The sequence below is a fragment of the Symphalangus syndactylus genome, chromosome 10 (assembly GCF_028878055.3).
Source record: "Symphalangus syndactylus isolate Jambi chromosome 10, NHGRI_mSymSyn1-v2.1_pri, whole genome shotgun sequence".
Classification (NCBI taxonomy): domain Eukaryota; kingdom Metazoa; phylum Chordata; class Mammalia; order Primates; family Hylobatidae; genus Symphalangus; species Symphalangus syndactylus.
In genome coordinates, this window is record NC_072432.2 from 77,893,676 (window position 1) to 77,915,859 (window position 22,184).

At 34.1% G+C, this 22,184-nt stretch overlaps 1 protein-coding gene across 22 annotated transcripts in view; it reads right to left on the bottom strand.

Annotated features, from left to right (window-relative positions):
* ADGRL3 (adhesion G protein-coupled receptor L3) overlaps window positions 1-22,184 on the bottom strand; it is an 873,224-nt gene that overhangs the window by 673,758 nt on the left and 177,282 nt on the right. For all 22 annotated transcript variants that reach the window (XM_055297496.2, XM_055297489.2, XM_055297484.2 and 19 more), the window contains exon 2: window positions 12,172-12,237. The gene's annotated coding sequence lies outside the window, so the exon portion shown is untranslated. The remainder of the gene's footprint in view (window positions 1-12,171; window positions 12,238-22,184) is intronic.

The window sequence follows — 22,184 nt, forward strand, 5'->3', positions numbered from 1 at the left end:
TTCTTGGATATTTATACTTTGTCCAGAATAAATACCACACTTATATTTTCAACCACCTTATCACTAGATTGTCCCAGAATTGACAATCCAAAAATACTATTAATTCAGCATATTTAATCAGGTATGAAATTAAAGTGAAATGAAACATAATCTATTAAAATTTTTATTTGTGGAATTAATAACACTGAAGATTTCTTCATTTGTGGCTGAGAACACTGAAACACAATTAACAAAAGTATGTATAAAATTTAGTTTCTTCATTATTTAGTTTCTTCATAAATTTAGTTTCTTCGTTTTAAAATGGAGAGTTTACAAGATTATACATACATTATACCCAAGTTTTATAAAAATCTAGCCTTTCAGAATTTGTTGGCAGCAAAGCCAACAACTGCTTGCTTCCATTATACTTGTAAGAGGCAATTTGAGAATATACTCCCCAGGAATTAAATTTTGTGAATAAACATTTTAGCTAATTGCATTATTGTTCTCAGAACACTCAAGGCAGCAGTAAGCCAAACGAAGCAATCCAATTTCTTTATTTCTTTTTTTAAAGCAATTAAATTCTCTTCCACAAACACATTTCAGAAATCAAGGGAAAACTACATGTATTGTATATTGGATGGATAGGGAAGATACGTAATTTTTTTTATATTTAAGTATAAATTTGTAATGTTTTAAAGAAGAAAATGTGTGGTATTCCTGGGCCAAATAAATTCTAAATGTATATATTTCAATGGTTTGTGTAAAAGTTCAGTGAGGGGAGTTTGTCATTTGAACTTTTCATCAGTGCTCAGGGCACTGCATTTTGGGAACAGTTCAAAGAATACTGTAGCTATCCGATCCAGCCAACCATTTCAGATTTTTATCTGATCATTTTATCCCATCTTTAATGTATGTCTTACACTCTTTAGAGATCTTATTCTTTAAGAAAACAATATAATATATATACTTAGGTCCCTACTAAATACATAATAATATAAAAAGATTTCTCCTAATGTGTCCTTAAATTTCCTCTTGTTTACTTATTTATCCATTACTCTATCACTCAGGAAAATTATATTCTCTCCAAAACAGATTATTCATTATTCTATAATAAATAATATGGTCTTACCATGACCATACTCTTAGAATGACCATTCTCTGTTCTCCACTAATAAGATCCTTTTCATATGCTATAAATTCTGCAAAGTTTTCACAAAGAATTTTATTAAGAATTAATTACTCTCTATTCCTCATGTTCCTATTAGAGTACTTCTCATATTATCATACAGCTAGCAGTACATGTTTCTGTAGCCCCAACTAGACTTCCAATTTTCTCCAGATGGTATGACATTATTACTCCAGAACACAGCCGAGGTCTTATGCACACCAGACACTAATACAATATGTACTAAATAAATGATTTATTTTAAAGTAAATTAAAATTGACATATTTTATTCTTCATTCCTCTTCAAGAGTTATGATGATATTCATTAGCATTTCAAATTAGCATTTGAAAGATGGTACTTAATGTTCTGCATTACACCAATAGAAGTAAAAGTAATATTTTTAATGTCTCCTTTTCTTGTAAACATATAAGCTTGAAACTTATAAAATGTATATTCACCCTGAAAAAAATGAGAATTTATAATAAAGCCTGAATTTCATAATTAAGTAAAGGCTCTAAATTATTATTGACATTTTAAATGCTGAAAAAAATTGAAAAATGTAATTCTCAATAAAATCTCATTATACTAAAAAATGAGGAAGTGAATTTACATTTACTCTTGTATTTGCTCAATCTAAATTACATCTAAAAGTTTTCTAATATTAAAATTTTGAAAAACATTACAAAAATTAATGATTCTATAATATTTAAGCTTCTGGATTACTTAGTGGATTTCTGTCAGGCACCAAAACTGTTTTTCTTTAAGTTTTTCTTTAAGGTCTTTAAAAATGTGCGTATCATTGACTTCTGACAGAGTATACTAAACACAGAGGCCAACTAACTTTTTCTTCTCAATGACCCAAGATCATCACAGAATTGCAGCATCATATTTTTTTAGATCATGGAGGTCATTTATGGATAATCTAGTGCTGTTCTTGCTAATTGGACAAATGAGAGTACTATAATCCAGGGAGATTGTGTGGTGTGTTTTGGGTCTCAGAGCAAGTTAATGGCAAAACCAGGCTTAGAATGAAGAGAACTTTATCCAGGGTTCTTCCTAATAGGAACCACATTTGAAAATTGTGTGTGGCCGGGCGCGGTGGCTCACGCTTGTAATCCCAGCACTTTGGGAGGCCGAGGCGGGCGGATCACAAGGTCAGGAGATCGAGACCACGGTGAAACCCCGTCTCTACTATAAATACAAAAAAAATTAGCCGGGCGTGGTGGCGGGCGCCTGTAGTCCCAGCTACTCGGAGAGGCTGAGGCAGGAGAATGGCGTGAACCTGGGAGGTGGAGCTTGCAGTGAGCCGAGATCTCGCCACTGCACTCCAGCCTGGGCGACAGAGTGAGACTCCGTCTCAAAAAAAAAAAAAAAAAAAAAAAGAAAATTGTGTGTAACTCAGCAGCTCTTAGATACATAGAGAAACTTTGCTGTGACACATAAGGGATATAGCCAGCTATATTTAATAATTTTATGTTGTTTTTTAGTGTTTATTTGGCTCCTATTAGTAATATCCAATGACAGATTCATGTTTTGTTGTTAGTATTTCCATCATTTCATAATTTGGTGTATTTAATCTGAGAGGTTTTGTATACTAGATAACCAAATTTGTTAGAATATATTTGTAAATATTTTCTCATGAGACTCTTTTCTCTCTTTTTTTTTTTTTTTTTTTTTTTGAGACGGAGTCTCACTCTGTCACCAGGCTGGAGTGCAGTGGCGTGATCTGGGCTCACTGCAACATCCGCCTACCGGGTTCAAGCGATTCTCCTGCCTCAGCCTAACAAGTAGCTGAGGCGCAAGCCACCACGCCCAGCTAGTTTTTATATTCTTAGTAGAGATGGGGTTTCACCATGTTGGCCAGGATGGTCTCGATCTCTTGACCTCGTGATCCGCCCCCTCCTCCGCCTCCCAAAGTGCTGGGATTACAGGCGTGAGCCACCGCGCCAGGTGCATGAGACTCTTTTCTATGTAAAAAGAAAACCATTTATGCATGTAAATTCTGAAGGGCACTTGACGTGAGCTTTAATTAGAATAAAACAGCTGAATATCCATCCAGTACCGGAAACAGTTAAGCCTTATTTCTATGGTCAATTGTTTTGGCATCATCTACAACAGGAAACAAGACAAAACTCATAAAGAAAAAACAAAAATATCATGGAAGGAAAATATCATAAAAGTAGCATTTTGGCAGGCGTGGGGGCTCACGCCTCTAATCCCAGCACTTTGAGAGGCCGAGGCAGGCGGATCACGAGGTCCGGAGACCAAGACCATCCCGGCTAACACAGTGAAACCCCGTCTCTACTAAAAATACAAAAAAAAAAAAAAAAAAAAAATTAGCCGGGCGTGGTGGGGGCACCTGCAGTCCCAGCTACTCGGGAGGCTGAGGCAGGAGAATGACGTGAACCTGGGAGGTGGAGCTTGCAGTGAGCATAGATCACGCCACTGCACTCCAGCCCGGGCGACAGAGCAAGACTCCGTCTCAAAAAAAAAAACAAAGTAGCATTTTTCCTTGGATAATTTTCTTACCTAAATCTAAACAGCAGTAAAAGCAGGTTTTGCCATAGTCATCCTAGTGTTAAAAAAAATTAACAAAATCCAGTGTTTGAAGAAGATAAAACTTTCTGCATACCAACAATTTAATAAAAATGGCACCATAAATAGAAATAAATAAAAACTGGAATAAAACAGGTAATAGAAATGAAACTTAGCAATAAAAAAAAAATCAATAGATAGACTTACTGTATGACCAGCAATCCCACACTTAAGTATTTAACATAGAGTGATGAAAACTTATGCACATACATGCAGACTCACACACATTGCAAATGAATGTTCATAACAACTTTGATGCGGTTTGGATGTTTGTCCCCTCCAAACATCATGTTGAAATGTAATCCCTAATGCCAGAGGTGTAGCGTGGTATGAGGTGATTGGGTCATGGAGGTGAATCCCTCATGAATGGCTTGGTACCCTGCTTGAGGTAAGGAGTGAGTTCTCACTCTGAGTTCACGTGAGATACAATTTTTTAAAAGAGTGTGGCACTAACCCCACCTGTGTCTCTTGCTTTCTCTCTGGCCATGAGCTACACCAGGCCCTCTTTGCCTTCTGCCATGACTGTAAGTTCCCTGAGGACCCCAACAGGAACAGATGCTGGGGCCATGCTTCCTGTGCAGCCTGGAGAACTACGAGCCACAATAAATCCTTTTCTGTTTATAAATTGCCTTGTCTCTAGCAGTATTTTATAGCAGTACCAATGAACTAACACAATCTTTATTATCATTACAAATTAGAAATAACTCGTGTTTTTCAATAGGTAGATAAACGAACTGAGATACATCTATACAATAAAATATTACTCAGCAATAAAAAAAGGAATGAATTATTGGGGTACTCAACAACAAGGATGAACCTTAAAGGCATTATGCTGAGAAAAAGAAGTCAATCACAAAAGGCTACACATAGTACGATACATAGGAATGGAGAACAGACCAGTGGCTGCTGGGAGTTAGGGGCAGAGGCAGAGTTTGACTACACAGAAGCAGCACTAGGGAATTTTTAGGTGATAAAACTGTTTTGTATCCTAATTGTGGTAAAAATTACACAATTTTCTACAGGTTTTCCATTTCATAGAATTTTCTACAGAAAACAAAGCATACAAACAAAAAGACTACAAGCATAAATACAGATGGAAAGGCAACAGTTGTGGTTGCATGGGTGTATCTATTTGTTAATTCATCAAATATTTACAATAACTAATTTTAAATGTCTGTTCTCAAAAAATTTAAATGTATATTGTCAACTGAAAGAGAACAATGAACAAATCTCCCTCCTGCAAGGAAGCAAAATGTCAATAGCTAATAATGCACTGTTCAGCTATGACACAAAACACCAATCTATAAATATTTATAGCTCAGAACAGACCTCACTCTATTCAACATAGCATCCCTGATTCAGGCAGAAATATGCAGCCTTTTTTGGACCATCATAATATTTTTTCAATGCCGTGGATTAGACACAGCAGTGGACACTTTAAGATAAATAAGGTCTGGTCAAGACAAGGATCAGAACACAAGATTTAGACTGGGCTATTGCTAGTTCAGGGTTTAGCCGTAAAAATAAGAAAAAATAGAGTTAACATAACAATGAGTATGCACTCACTTTATAACATAAAAATCTGGTAATAAACATTTATTTTAAAATAACTAAATTTTAAAATTAGTCATTATTTTAAAATTTAACATAAGTTTTAACAGATTTAGTGAGAAAAGCTATACACACCAAAAATACTGATCCAAGTAATTGGTTATAACCTTTGTAAAATTCTGTTAAAAATGAATTTTATTTTTGTTTTGGTGGGAAATAAAGTATTATCGTTGTTTTGTATACAATCCGTTTGCTGTTCATGGCTTCACAGCCCTCTGCTGACAACTTTTACTTTGCTCAACTGACTGGCAGCTATCATTCGAATGCCAGACTTATCTTTATGTAGATTTCTAAAGGTCACCATTTATGCATGTAAATTCTGAAGGGCACTAACTATATACAGCTGACAGATTCTGACAGCCATCATATCTCCAAGAGTGGAATAAGCAGGAATGACTGTCTGAATAATTAATGTGCTTTTACCCTGCCCATATGCAGTTTTTACATCCCTCACATTCTGACTGTGGTTTTGAAATTAATTAGAAAACATAATCTCATAGCAAACCAAAACTTCTTTTTAAAATTTCTATAAAAAAGGGGTAAAAAAGCGAGACAATTAATGACCTTCAGTTTAAAGTGTTAAATTTATAGAAATCACTCCTACCTAGAGATGAAAATTAACATCTAGCTCTGGATATTATTTCTGTAAAAAAACAGACATTACTATTTCTGTGAAGACATTACATCGTTACTGTATAAAAAGTGTATAAAAGCAAATAAGCAAAGAATTCTGCTCCCTACACTGCTCAATAAATGGCCCCATCACAAACAGGGTTGCCACTTTCAAACCTGTGATTCATTCCTGATTTCAACTTTTCTCTCACTACTCAAATGCAAACAGTCACTAAGACCTATCAATTGCCTTCTAAATGGTCTTAAATGTGTTACTCCCACTCAATCCCCATTGTTGTTCTGTTAAACTGGATCTTTCTCATACCTCACCTAAGTTATTGCAAATATTTCCTGGGTAATCCACCTGCCTCCAGTCACATGATCATGCATGCTGCTTCCAGAGTTACCTTTCTAATATACAAATCCATGAGCAAAGCCAATGTTGCAATATAAAAGACACATAAAAACAGAAATTAAAAGGATGCTATGAAGAGGAAATATTTAGAATACATAAAATAATGGAAGGAGGCAATAAACAAATTTTGTGTAATGTGGTAATATATGCTCCGGAGAAAAAATAAGGCAGGAGATGGGGGTAGAGGGTACTCCCAAACAGTTTCCATTTTAAATAGGAATGTGCAGGGAAGGCTGCCATGAGAAGAGAATACCTAAAGTCTAGCAAACAAGCCACGGGAATAACTGGGGAGACTGATCAGTAGAAAGGCCCACGCTCTTAGGTAGAGTGGCCTAGTGTGTTCCACACACAGCAATAAAGCCAGGGCAGCTGGAGAGCAGAGAAGGTTGAAGATGGAACAGGTCTCCATTTGCTGCCTGTGAGAACAGTGAAGCAAGGAAAACAGGAGGGTGATGTAATTATCCACGCAGAAGAGGACTGTGATTTGGACAAAAGTAGTAGCCTAAGAGGTGTTTAGAAGTGGTCAGACAGAATATGCTGATGTATGTGTAATGTGTGAGATACAAGATTAAAGAATTACTCCAATAATTTGTGCTCAAAGAACTGTAAGAATGGAGCCATTAACCCAAGCTTCTGTGAGAATGATGTTAGTGTATAGGATTTCTTATTTTGAAAACTTTGGTTTCACCTTGTGTGTTTAAATACATTCAAAGAGGTCATTTCCTGTGGAAAATAGACCTTCTCCAGCACATCTTTCCTTTTGAGGCTCAAAAAACTGTAGTGTATTTTACAAACACGTAGTCCTTAAGATAGGCATTGTTCTATTCTAAATGCTGTATGGTAGATCATATTGTTAACCCAATTATGCAGGTGAGGAAAGTGAAGCAAAGAGAGGATAAATACCATGCCCAAGGTCCTCTGTTGACTCTGTCTTCAACATTTGAGCTCTTTATTTCCTCTCAGTTGTTTTGTGTATTTTATTATTAAAACGGAGTCCAGAGGCCCCCAGAGCTGATAGTGGGAGAGGGGTGGACGATGATGGATATGTTTGTTGTGGGAAATCAGGGAACCCAAATGGAGGGACCCTCTAAAGCCATGGCAGAAGAACATGGATTGTGAAGATTTTATGGACATGTTAGTTCCCCAAATTAATACTTTTATAATTTCTTATGCCTGTCTTTACTGCAATCTCTAAACATAAGTTGTGAAGATTTCATGACACTTACCACTTCCCCAATCAATATCCTTGTGATTTCGTATGCCTGTCTTTACTTCTCTTAATCCTGTCAGCCGAGGAGGATGTATATCACCTCAGGACCCTGTAATAATTGCATTAACTGCACAAATTGTACAGCATGTGTGTTTAAACAATATGAAATCTGGGCACTTGGAAAAAAGAACAGAATAACAGCAATTGTTCAGGGAATAAGAGAGATAACCTCAAACTCTGACCGCCAGTGAGCCAGGCGGAACAGAGCCATATTTCTCTTCTTTCAAAAGCAAATGGGAGAAATATCGCTGAATTCTTTTTCTCAGCATGGAACATCCCTGAGAAAGAGAATGCGCACCTGGGGGTGGGTCTCTAAACTGGCCCCCCGGGGCGTGGTCCTCTCTTATGGTCGAGGCTGCAGAGATGAAATAAACTCCAGTCTCCCATAGCGCTCCCAGGTTTATTAGGAAGAGGAAATTCCCGCCTAATAAATTTTGGTCAGACCAGTCGATCTCAAAACCCTGTCTCCTGATAAGATGTTATCAATGACAGTGGTGCCCGAAACTTCATTAGCAATTTTAATTTCGCCTCGGTCCTGTGGTCCTGTGGTCCTGTGATCTCGCCCTGTCTCCACTTGTCTTGTGATATTCTATTACCCTGTTAAGTACTTGATGTCTGTCACCCACACCTATTCGCACACTCCCTCCCCTTTAAAAAATCCCTAATAAAAACTTGCTGGATTTTGTGGCTTGTGGGGCATCACGGAACCTACCAACGTGTGATGTCTCCCCCGGATGCCCAGCTTTAAAATTTCTCTCTTTTGTACTCTGTCCCTTTATTTCTCAAGCTGGCCAATGTTTAGGAAAAATAGAAAAGAACCTACGTGGTTACTGGGGCAGGTCCCCCGATATATGTTCTAGATCTTGATTTTGGTGATATTTTCACAACTTTATGTGCTTGTCAAAACACATTCATACGTTGCAAAGACTGAATTCATTATATACAAAACAGGTATCAATAAACCAGCCTTTAAAAAATACAATCTAGCAAATATAAATTGACACATGTTGGAAATACATACATTTTGTCCAAATGAAGAATGAATTTCTCATCTTATATAATCCATTCTAATACTTATTTTTTCTGATTAAGGCAGTGTTTTCTATGTCATCTTCTAAAAATATTTGCTGATAAAGTAATACATTTTTATTTGTTGCCATATTTTTCTCATGTGATTTCAGCCATTTTTACCACAGCAGAAAGAGCTACGCTTTCTCTAATGACTTTATTCCTTCCCTGCAAGAAATCTCAAATAAGGCTTCTAAAGATTTATCATAAAGTTTAGTAAAAATTTGTAAATTGCTAGATTGACCATGAGTATAAACCCTGCTGAACAAAACCAGAGGTTTTACATGTATGTTCTAGATGTTAATTTATTACAAATCTTAATATTTATTTTGCTGTGTACTATCATTAACTTATACCTCAAAACAAAATATATTCTTAGGACAAGTTTAATCACTTAGAATTTAAGAGTCAAATCCATATTTCATAGTCTTCTTGATTATTTTAAGTTTTTGGTTAGCTCCTTAATAAATCTGAGTAGTGTTTATGTTATAAAATGAAACTGAAAAATAACCTATAATAGAAGTACGGGAAATATCAGCTGCCATTTTCTTAATGTTGCCTTGGTCAGGTATTAGTAAAATAATCTTCATTTTTCCAATTTTGATGTTAGGGCTACATAAAAGCTATTTTCTAGATGTGAGGACTAGTTTAGTTAAAAATGATAGTAATTCCATAAATGCACTTAACCAAATACATGCAACATGAGTACAGTAAAATACCCTTTCAAACAATCACCACCATCAAAACCCCAATGAGTAGCCACTTGACATCCAATAGGATGGCTGTAATCAAAATGACAGACATAACAACTTTTGGCAAGGATACAGCAAAATTGAAACACTCACACAGTTCTAGTGGAAATGTAAAATGGTGCAGCCACTTTGGAAAACAATTTGGAAGTTCCTAAGAAAGCTAAACATACAGTTAACATGTGACCCAGGAAATTCAACCCTAGGTATATATATCCAAGAGAAATAAATACATACACCTACACAAAAGCTTGTACAGAAATCTCCAAAGTAAAGTTATTCATAAGAGCTTAAACATTTCAAAAAGTCCATCAACTAAAAAATGGATAAACAAAATGTGGTATATATCCATATAATGGAATATTATTCAGCCATAAAAGAAATGAAGTAATGATTCATGTTACAACAAGGGTGAAACTTGCCAGCATTATACTAACTGAAAAAGACAGATACAAAAGGCCAAACATATGATTCTATTTATGTGGTAGAGCCTCAGTGATAGTATGTTAGTGGTTGTCACAGGGTGGGGCAAGAGTGGAATGAAAAGTAACTGCTAATGGATACAAGGTTTCCTTCCGGGGAAATAAAAATATTCTGAAAGTAGAGAGCAGTGATAGCTGCACAACTTTGTGAATATAGTTTAAAAGAGCAGTGAATTGTATACTTTGAAATGGTAAATTTATGGTATATGAATTATATCTCAATTAAAATATTAGAAAACAAGCCTGCCAAACATTTAACTGGGTAACAATCCCTATGATTTCTCCATAAACTTCATATTTGGGACCTGCGGCAGTTATTAAATTAAATATTATTTAGCCGTAACGCTTTCTGATTTTTCATAAAGAAAATAAATATCAGGAGATGTTCTGAAATTTTATTCCAACATCCCCCTGAATACTTTTGAACACTCCGGGGGCATCTAGAATAGAAAATTAAGCTTTTGTAAGGCAAACATGATACTTGACGGACTGTTCCAAGCCAATTTCGCCTGACTCCTCTCCTAACATTGTCTTACCATATACGTAATCCTTCAGCCACAATGGAAACAGCAATCCTTCAATGGCCATCCCTTGCTCTTTCACAAACTAGTGTGTGGGCCTGGAATGTGTAACCTCACCTTCCCTGTCACAACAACTCCTCCGTGAATTTCACAGCTTCTCTGAAGGTTTCGGCGCCTCCAGCAGAAGGGAACTGCTTCCACCTTTCTTTCTTCAGCAGTCTGTCAGGAACTCTCAAAATGTGCACAATACTATCTGCGGCACTTCATCTTTCTCACTAGTTTTTAATATGTCCACAGCAAACATATCTATGTTTGTTTGGATTAATTTTTGTAAACAGGATGATTGCATGAGCGTGTTTTGTATATTGATTTATTTCACCAACACTGAGTACCAAATAAACTATTACATATTCAATTTTGTAAAAGAATGTCTGCCAAATTTAGTTGTTAATGTATAAATAAGCTAATAAATATAAATGAAAGAGAGTCAATCACATCTATTCTGAAAGAAGGAAATAATATTAATTATTCGCAAATGTGACTGAGTGTGAAGAAGAAAACACTGACAAGAAATTCCAAATGAAAGAGATTCAATCATATCTCTTCTGTAAAACAAGAACAACATTGCTTGCATATAGAAATAAATACAGGGAAGAAAACAATGACAAAGAAATTAAAGCAAAAATATTTAAAAGACAAAACATTAGCTGGAAAATGTAGTGCATAGAAAGGCAAGTGCAATATTTTTACAGTTTTAAGTTGCTCTTTACTCTTAAAGCTCAGAAAAAAGTATGGAATATCTGAAAACAGATGATAGCAATTAAAGTATGTATCAATTATGTCAATAATTCAAAATGAAATGAACTTAAATCATTTTAATATGAAGAACAATAAGAAAGTTGGTATTTCAAATTTTAGGCTCTGTATTTATAATAACGTACATGCTAAACTTTACAAAGTAACTTTACAGGAATTACTTTCAGCACCTTCAAGAAAAGAGGGAATTCTCACTGAACTGTTGATTGATTAATATGCGGGCCTGTTTTGCCTTCTATGATTTTCTGGGGAAGATGTAAATATGGATATTGACTTAAAGTTACACTGCTTGAAATGTTTTATACTGGACTTCATAAACATATTTCTGATGAATAACAACATAATTTTTTAAAGCAATTTGCTTAATATTAAACATCGTGTTGCTACCAAAAGAATATATTTTATTACCTAATATTTATATTCAACATTATATGTAATTGAAAACTGAATGAATTAAAGAAAAATGACTAACACATTGTGTTAGTGTACATGTAGCAACTGAAAAAAAACTCACTATGGTTATTCTACATTAGTTAAGAAAGTAATAAAACATATGCGTCTTTCTGAAAAGGAGACCTACTAAAACTGTTATTTTTAGCTCATTTATTTTTCATATAGCTGGAGTATATTTCCTCACAATAGCAATATTTTTAATTAGATCACTTATAATTTGTTCACAAGAAATATGATTTTTGGATAATGTATAACAAGAAATGGCAATTTATTTTCCAAAAATATGTAAAATACCATTTTAGTAACACATTACAAATATGCTGATGTTTCAATACGATAAAGACTCATAAAATAATATATTAACTTGAATGTAAATATTTTTAAATAAATTTTGAAATTATATGGTTGGCAATAACAATCTACTAATTACCTTAATTTGCTCTTCAATTGCTAAAAATCCATGTTTTTTTCCTCCGATTTACCAAATTAAACATTTCTGAAAAAAAAGAAAAAAATATTTAATTTGATGATGAGAAAAATTAAATATTCTCTTTTATGGTTACAGTTGTAGAACTATTTGAATATTTCTTGTTGATTGTCAAGTCTATTATTTCCCACAATGCCTGAGGTCTCACAGCAGAACTATGGTATGTAGAGGAAATTTAGGATGCATATGACACATCTTCCTAGACTATCTAATTTATTATAATGTTTACTGGGAAAATTGATGGATTTGGTAGCTAGATTTCTTTTCCTAATAAAAAGAATATAATAGTTTTTAATATAAATTTTGCTATTTCCAAGAAATGTCCCTATTTCTTGCCACAGGCTCTTCTAGCTAAGATACTGGGATTAGTCTTAACACTTTTGCCATTAGGTAACAGGCATAGAAAACAAATTGAGAAGCACCTTAGCACATCTAATCATACACATATACATATGCACACCCTTATTTATGCATACAGACACAAATACTGTAATCTATTTATTCACAATAATCTAAATAAATTTGGATTAAAAAATAGAAAGAAATAAACAAAAATGTGTTTATTTAAATGAAGGATTTATAGAGACATTTGAGTTTTTATTTTCTTTAAATTACCATAATTTTTTTATGTTATTAAACAAATAATAAAACAGACTTTTTACACCCAGAAAATAGTATTATCCTTCAAAGTATTTTCTTTAGATATTTAATATTTTCTAATGGTTTTGCAACAGGCCGTATCAATTTTTGAATGTTCTAGTAGGTCTATTTAAAGAGCTTTACACAAAGCTTTTTAGTTTTAGTTACTAGTTTTAGTACTACACAAAGAGCTTTACACAAAGCTTTTTGTATTAGTTAAATATTATTATACTTAGTATTTGTTTATGCTATTAGTGGTAGTATGCAATCAGGAGGTTAAGTAACTATATATATGCTAAACAGTGACAAAATCCATTATCTATTCTAGAATTTTGCCCCCAAATGGATAAAGAATGAGATACAGGGCAGAAAGTCAATAGCATAAAATTAAAGTTGAGCTCTACTTTACCAAATCACTATTCATTAAAATAAGATATACTATGATATAAAATGAAAACATTAGTGAAAGCTATTCACTAATAAAAGCATTATATTTTGTTCAGGGACTTAAAAAATATTAAAGCAATGAAACTCACTGTATCTTTTGGAGTGAGTGTCCACTTGTATTTGCCCAATTAGTGAGGTTTTTGTACCACAAGAACAATTCAAGTTCATACTTGAATGCCACACTTGACTGCTTGGGCAGGAAAAACAAATTTTTAATCAACTGCTTAAATTTCACTGGATGATCATTCTAGCATGCTCTCTCAATAATTATTGGCTGTCACTTTTTTCCCTGGTTTTTGAAGAACTGGCGTATCTCATCTTCAAATGTTCTACATATCTAAACAATCATGGGTTGTTCTCTACAGGTTTGCCTACAACACTATCACCTTTAAGATCTTTTATTTTTTCCCTCCCATCTGGGAAATACATTCTGACATCCAAGCATAACTAATTTCACAAAGTTCTCCCTGATACTACCAAACCCACTCCACCACAGATAAAACCAATCTTATCTTCCCTGACACTCCTATACCTCTTTGTACATTTCTCTATTTTGCTGAAAGCTACACTATAATATGAATTGCTAGAGAACAGAGACTGTGGCTTCTTCAATCTGTATCACCCCTTTCTAAAGAACCAAACACCTAACAGCGCCACAAAATGCTGACTGGGTAAACAAAACATTTCCATTTCTTAATTAAACACACACACACACACACACACACAAACTTGTTTATTGGAAACTGTCCGTATTGGCCGCATACAAATTGAGACCAAAAACAAAAGTACACTATTATATGTGTCTTTGAATTTCTTTGTATAGCTACCTTTATAGATTCTTTTTCTTTTTATAGGTAAGGACAGAGAATCTTCCATTTACACTTTGGCTATTCAACATCTCAATGCCTCTCTCAATTACAGCCACTTATGACACTTGAGAGTCAGCAGACGGCTCCAACCAAGGACAAGCTTACATAGAGCCACTTAGCCTGCTATGAGAAGGCAACCAGGTGTGAGGGAAAACACCAGAAAGAAAAAGGCGAGCAGGAGGGTAAAGAAAATAGAAAAGAAAACTGCAAGAAGGTCAGGAAAAGGTATTATATCAAATGATACTGTTCTATCAATAAAAAGTAATAAGACTGAATTTCTTCTGTAATTAATAAACTTGATCTAAAGGGGATCTTTTAAAAGGAGCTACTAAAAATATTGTTTTGAACAATGTGATTATTTAGGAGCAAAGCACTGAGGAAAGACAAAAATGTAATTTATTTTGGATAGAAATAAATGCCTGCAAATATATGTTCATAGCTTCATTACTTTATAGTTCCATATGGTTCTAAAGCGACATAAAAAGCAATGCACCAGAAATTATTGCAACTCACTCTAGGTCTTGAGAATTAGATAGAAATGTTTTGAGTTCGAGTACTAGATTGCTTTAATTAAAAATTAAAAGTTAAATTAATTTCTGCTTTAAATCAATTTGTAAAGCAATCACATATATAAGATCTCCAAAATGGAAAATAAAATAAAAATGACATTCATCAATTACAAAAAAACTGGAATACATGATAAATATGAATGTTCAAGGTACATTCTCTAATCCTAAAATAGAAAGTTTAAAAAGTAGAGAAACTTCATTCATTCATCAAATATTTACTCAATGCCATGCACTGCTCTAGTTGGTATGAATTCAGGAGTGAACTGAACAGATGAAAATAGCACTCACAGAGCTAACCTCTGCATTCCAGCTGTGGAGCAGTAAGTGAAAGAAAGAGATAGATACATACACATACACACACACACACACACACACACACACACACACAGAAAATGTGAGTCTGTGTCTATACATATACATACACACATTTTTACGTATTTATAAAATATATTGCTATATTATTATGTGTAATAGATATATGTATAAATAATTTACATACATTAATATTTATATGTAAAATTCTTACTTTTTTGGCAGGTTGAATTCACATTTAACCTTTAAAACAATTCTCTGAGGTTGGTATGGATATTAGAGGCAAGGCTAGAATTGGAATGCAAAAAAACCAAATTCAGACTCTACATCCTCAAGCCTTTCAAATAACATACTGATTATTACTGCCTATGTTTCTTATCAGGATGTTTATAACAAAAGACAGAAAATAAACTTCCCAAAATCAGTATTTTAGAAAATGATCATCTCAGAATTTCATGACACTGATTACTGTTAGAAGATACTTTCACATTTTGGTATTAAAATAAGATTCCAGGAATCCCATTATAAATTAATGTGGAATTAAGATGGAAAATATGTTATTTTCTCAGTCCAAGTGACATTAATTCCAATATTATGTGGCATCACCTACTGAACTATCCAGTCAGGGTTCATGAGTCAGTGAAGAAGTGACATGAACAAACATGTTTTTAAAAGACTATTCTGTTGTCAGTTAATAGATGGCTTTCAGCCTAAGATGACAGTGATATTTTTTAAAAAGGTCAGTGATAATTGAGACTTAAAAAACAATACAACGAGTTAGAGAAATTTTTATGATGGAATATCTTTTTGTCTACAAGAGGTAATCCTTAAACCATTCTTAGAACTAGACAAACAGTTACATATTAGGTATTAGTAATATAATTTTATTATTTGTAAAAAGAAGTATATCGCTTTCGTATCCATCATTTCAATTTTTTTGGTTGTTGAATAGGAAAATGTGAGTCAATGATCTGAAAATAGACATAATTATCACATTTATGACAGTCTACCTCCCACTTTCAACTAGACTTTCAAATGTTATCTTTTTACTTATGATGGTCAAATCCTTTTTCCAACTACCCCTTTCAGGTCTCACCGGACTAGTCTATGGGTGATTTTCAAATATCTTCTACTTTGATTTCCTATTGATAAGCATCATCTTGTGCCACCTCTCTCTAGACAGTGTTCAGATTGTTTTTTCATCTCTATTTCCAATATCATAATCCTCATCACTGTGTAAAATAGACAGAAAATAAATTTTCACCCTATTTTACAGATTAGAAAGCTATAATTCACAAATATCACCATGGTTATTACATAAATATTTTAAAGGCAAAAGTCCAAGACAATTTGTACTTAGTTCAACCGCCTGCCACTAATCTTGTCTCACTAGTCTACAGACCTCAATAGTACCTCTTAGAACACCATTCAATCCCCTCTCGAATCTGCCTTGCAAATGGTTCCCAGAACAACCTAAGACATCATTTTTCTCATGATGATTTTCTGCTCAATAATCCACAAAAGCACTGTTTTATTTTTCACAGAGTCTGGATTTCAAGAATTTATAAAGGATGAATACAATTTTTGTATTACAAACACCACTTTTTGACACCACTCTACTCCAAATAGAATTTCCATAACAGCGAGCTTGGGTTGCTGACTGGCACCTTAGACAAGATTATTCTGAACAGAGTGGCTTGTCAGCTAATGCAATCACCCATACACTTGTTCAAAGTTTTAAATACTGTGCTGAAGTCTCATCTTCCCAAAAAATTAGCCTCAACTGTTTTTGCACAAACTCACCTCTAAATGCTTGGTAAACTTTAAATCAGTAGTACAAAGTTTAGTACTAAATGCACACATATTTTCTACCTGTTAGCCTATGGCCCCAAGAAAGAGTACTCCATTATATAAAGTATCTGGGGGTGGAACTTTGAGAATGGCTAAATGAGTAGGCTGGCAAATAGTCTCCACAAAAATCAATTATAAAACTGGACAAAATTGCCAAAAACAACTGTTTCAGGACTATAGAAACTAAATAGTCATTTAACAAATTAGGAAATGTTTATCAAGAAAAACTACTGAACTTCTGGTAAGAACAATGGGGGTCCTATGTCATTTTGCTTGGGAATTTTCCTTTCTCTCTCCTATCCCCAAATAGGCTTAATGTGAGATCAGGAAACAAATCTCAGTAAATATAAAAGGATGAAAAATGATATAAATTGTGTTGCCTAACCAAAACAGAATTAAATTAGAAATAAAAAGAAAAATAGATTTTGGAAATCCCTAAATATTTGAAAGTTTTAACATTTCTATATATCCCAAGTGTCGAAGATGAAATCACAAAAGAAATTAGAAAACATTTTAATTAAATGGAAGCAAAAGCACACCATAACAAAATTTATGGGATGCAGTGAAAGCAGTACTCCAAGGCAAATTTATAGCTTTAAAAGCCTACATTAGAAAAGTAGGAAGATCTCAAATCAATAATCAAAGCTTCTACCTTAAACAAAGAGAAAAAGAAGAATGGGCTAAATGCAAAGTAAGCAAAAAAAGAGGGAATAAAGGAAAGAATAGAGGAATAAAGGAAAGAAGGTGTAAACTTTACCAGAAGACTAATGTTAAAATGACTACTAATTATTTTAAATCCCACTTATTATTCATTTATGTTATGAAAAAAAATCCCTTACCTTCTCTATCTGGTAACATTTTCATTTTTAACATGACAAATGGATGAAATTACTCTTAAGCTTCCTCCTCATTGAAAAACACATAATTGATTTTTTGGTAATAGTCAACAGATCTATAAAGGATATAAAAATGTACAACATACAGGAAACTCACAGGTTATTATTAGGGAAAAAAATGCAGAAAATCCAGAGAATGATCCTCAAACCTTAGTCAATATATTACCCAACAATTTTGCTTATAGAAGGCTAAGTTTCATACATTTTGTTTATATAAATACTAAAATACATTATAATTAATGCAAGGAAGGGAAGAAATATATTGTGACTGTCAGTTTGCCTGTCTGCATATAGAAGGCAGGGTAGGATAGGACAGGATAGGAGGATGGAATAGGATAAGATACCATACCATTCCGTACCATTCCTCACTATACCATACCATAGGATACAATAGGGAAGGCAAAGGCAAAAGAAGGGAAGGGAGGAACCCATGCTGAGGTGTCTTCTATATACCCAGTCATTGTGGTAACAGCTAGGAATAGGGCAGCATAAACAGATACAGACACAGTTCTTGCACTCAGAGAAGAGATTTTATTAACATTAAAACCAAGGATTAAGTCTTTTCTCTATTTCCTTTAGTGCAAAGAATTATTCTTTCTCAAGTATCAAAAGCTACCCAAAGCTCCCACCGCGTCCATAGCCACAATCAATTCCTTCTTCAAGTTTAGCCGAGGATTGACTCACAGATGCTTCAACTTACTGCTAGTATCTAAGGAAATATGTAGCCATTGTCCTATGACATAATAAAGGAGAAAACAAGACCTGCTGTGAATAACCCACCCTCAGGAAGAGTCCTAGCATTCTGCTATAGATAGGAAAATAAGAAGCTTCTTATGAAGGAAGAAAAGATGGTAAAATATACAGCAGATGTGACTGATGGAGGCTTGAACAAACATCTAGAAAATGATTCAGTACAAAATGGAAATTCCATATGGGCAAAATGGACCAATGGCTGAGGGCAGGGGTTTCCTGCTCTCCTTTAAACACTTCTGCATTAGAAGTAGTCAGCAGCCCATGTCTGTAACCCTAGGAAGACTTGGTGGGCTTCCAGAAAGATATTTCCTCAGCAACGCCTTCTCCTTTCCTTCTCTGCTTAAGAAATAGCTTTCAAATTATCAATATTAAAAACACAAAAACATTTAATTTACCCACTGTTTTTATCCCTCAAAAATGGCTATGTTATGACTATAATTACACATGACAAGTGGTATTTGCATACTAATCATGGTTTCCAACTTCTATAATAATGGGAATTATTAAGCTTCTCTCATTTATAATAAAATGTGACTACCCTCTATACTTTTAAATGGTGATTTTCTAGTAGAACATGCTGAAATCTACCCTGAGGTTTATATCATGAAATAATAATTGTTAAACAGTACATACATTTACATATTCTATGACAAAACAATTCAAAACAATTGGAAGTTTGCTTTGCAAGTAATGAAAATATAACAATAATTTATATTTAAGTACTTAAGAAGTTTTAGGAAGAAGGGGATCACAAAGATCAATGTTCATTTGTTCAACTTCAGTAGGAATATAGTATATTTTAATAATAAATATTGTTCAAAATACAAGGGAGTCAAGTCAGGAAAGAAAACATTTGTTCTCAGAATTCCTGTTAAAATGAGAAACTACCATTCATAAAGCAAATAGATAATTTTCAATACATACCTGCAATTAAGTGACACTGATTGCTATTGCTTCTTCAAATATGAATTCTAAACTCATGTATTTTTTTCTAAGATGGATATACAAAGACAACATATAGACCCCTTGGCCTTTACAGGAGCAGTGTTTTTGAAAAATTGCATATTAATTAATTCACTTTGAACGTATTGGAGATATTTACCGTTTACACAGGCTCTATACTAAAACATTTTGAAATGCGTTGCAAAATAATCAGCTTTCAACATATATATATTATTTAAGCACTCTACCACTGCTGCATCTCCTTTCCTTTCACACTGGTTAAACATACCAAAATCTGACCTGAAACATGCATGCTGGGACAGTGTAAGGCAGAGTAACTTAGGGAGTACACTTGATGATTCATATGATAATTATCTCAGGGTTAAGGATGTAGGAAATCTTGTCCTGGTTTATGTCCAAAATTTGAGCAAGAAATCTAAAATTTCATTCAAGCAGAAATGCTCTACTAAGAAAAGATCCTTTTCTTTAAACATTTATTTATCCTGTCTTTAACTATCCAGTTTTTAGTTCACAAAACTGTACTTTCCCTTTATGGTAAATTTAGATAAATAAATTTAGAGTTTAATCTTTAACTATTAAATAAAAGGAAAAATAGCCTAAGAACAAGTTATTGTGCCAACACATGCTACCAAATACCTTCTACAGACTAATGATAGATTTTTTTTTAAGAGTTACCGAATTTTTGTAAACTTATGCAGTTTCTGAATGTCAGCTCCAGAAAAATGATTTTTATCTCACATATCTAGAAGGCCAAATTGTCAGGTGATACAAATCTCACAAAAATCCAATATGCCAGAATCCTTACTGTTTTACTAAAGACGAGAACCTGGCATCTAAAGAAGTGTTCTCAGAGGTTTCAATTAGTTTGGATTGCCAAGCCAGACACTGAATCTCAGATGAGCTTTTTCCAAAAATCCTCATTCCTCTGGTCATTAAAAAAAATCAATAAATGTATTCTAACTAAAGTTTAAAAAGCTTCTGAGAAGTGACCTCTGCCAAAGTGTTTTGGGAACATTCCAACTGTGCAGGGGGCAGAATGTGGGATCAAAAAGCAGAAAGAAGGAAATAAAGAAATGCTTCTGCACAAGTGAAAAAAAAAATCTGGCTGGAGGTCTGAAAGGGATTAACTTACGTATCAAATATCAGATTTCCATTGCATTGCCATTCTGCTTTCTCCTTTTTTCTCTGCCCCCTTCCCACATTGCCTGTAGTTCATCGCATGAAGCGTTATTTCTCACTTTGTCTAAGATTTCAAGCAGAAAATCTTCAGTACTGAGGTCTTAAAAATGTGCTTTATGTTCCACAGTAATAGTCCCTTATCTGAGACTCCAACATCTGGAAATCAAACCAATGTGACTTATGAGCCTGAATCAGAAAACACGTTTGTTAAAAAAAAGAAAAAAAGGCACACTGCACTAAAATTCAACTCAACTTCATGGAGAGGCCCTCAATCAAGACCTACTTATTCTGTCTTTCCTATACAGAGTTCTAACAAACAGAAATCAGAAGAAGCAAAAGCAGAGTATTGACAAACTAACATCCAGAAGAAATACCTAAAGCTCTGAGGAAAACAGAAAGAACTTTGGAAATAGTTTTACTATTCAAATGCAAACATCTGCAGTGGACACTTGAATAGGAGGGATATTTGCCCCAACTTTTCAGAAATTTTTTTCTACCCGAAGAATTCCCCCCACACCCACCCAAACAAGATCCTAGATAACTGAAGTTTTACTCATACATGATTCAAGCTAGTTATAATAAGGTTAGGTAATACTGGTATTATAGATAAGCAAAAGTTAACCCTCTTGATGAAGTTCAAAGGATTTGAATATGTGTGGGTATTTTACTCTGCCTTTTGAGGACATGACTTTTAAGTATTTACATTTTATGTCTATATGTTATAGACATAAAAAGAAGAGTATATAAATCTACGTTTTAAGTTATTTAGATATTGCATGCCTATTGGGGGGAAATTCATATCATCCTTTCAAATAAGGTTCACTAAGATTTTTTTAACCTGTTTGTTTTTTGTAGGAAAAAGTTAATGCATCCATAGACCTTTTTAAAAGTAATGGATGTTGGCCGGGCGCGGTGGCTCACAACTGTAATCCCAGCACTTTGGGAGGCTGAGGTGGGTGGATCACGAGGTCAGGAAATCGAGACCATCCTGGCTAACACGGTGAAACCCGGTCTCTACTAAAAAATACAAAAAATTAGCCGGGCATGGTGGCGGGCGCCTGTATTCCCAGCTACTCGGGAGGCTGAGGCAGGAGAATGGCCTGAACCCGGGAGGCGGAGCTTGCAGTGAGCCGAGATCGCGCCACTGTACTCCAGCCTGGGCGACAGAGCAAGACTCCGTCTCAAAAAAAGGATGTTGCATACAGCTAGCAACACAACTCTTTAAAAAGTAAAAAAGTCTGTTAAACAATATTTTTCAGAATAACAAAAGTCAAAGAACAGCAAACTATGAAAATGATTTACCTGAATTAAAGTATTGCATTATTTTTAAATTTAATTGATGCTGAATTTAATTTCCATTGTTACTAAATGTAATCAATTAGTTTTGAAGTATGCATTCAAGAGATATAAAGGAAATGCTAATAACAAAAATTTTAACATTTTAACATTTTTTCTACTTTCCGCCTTAACAATGACAG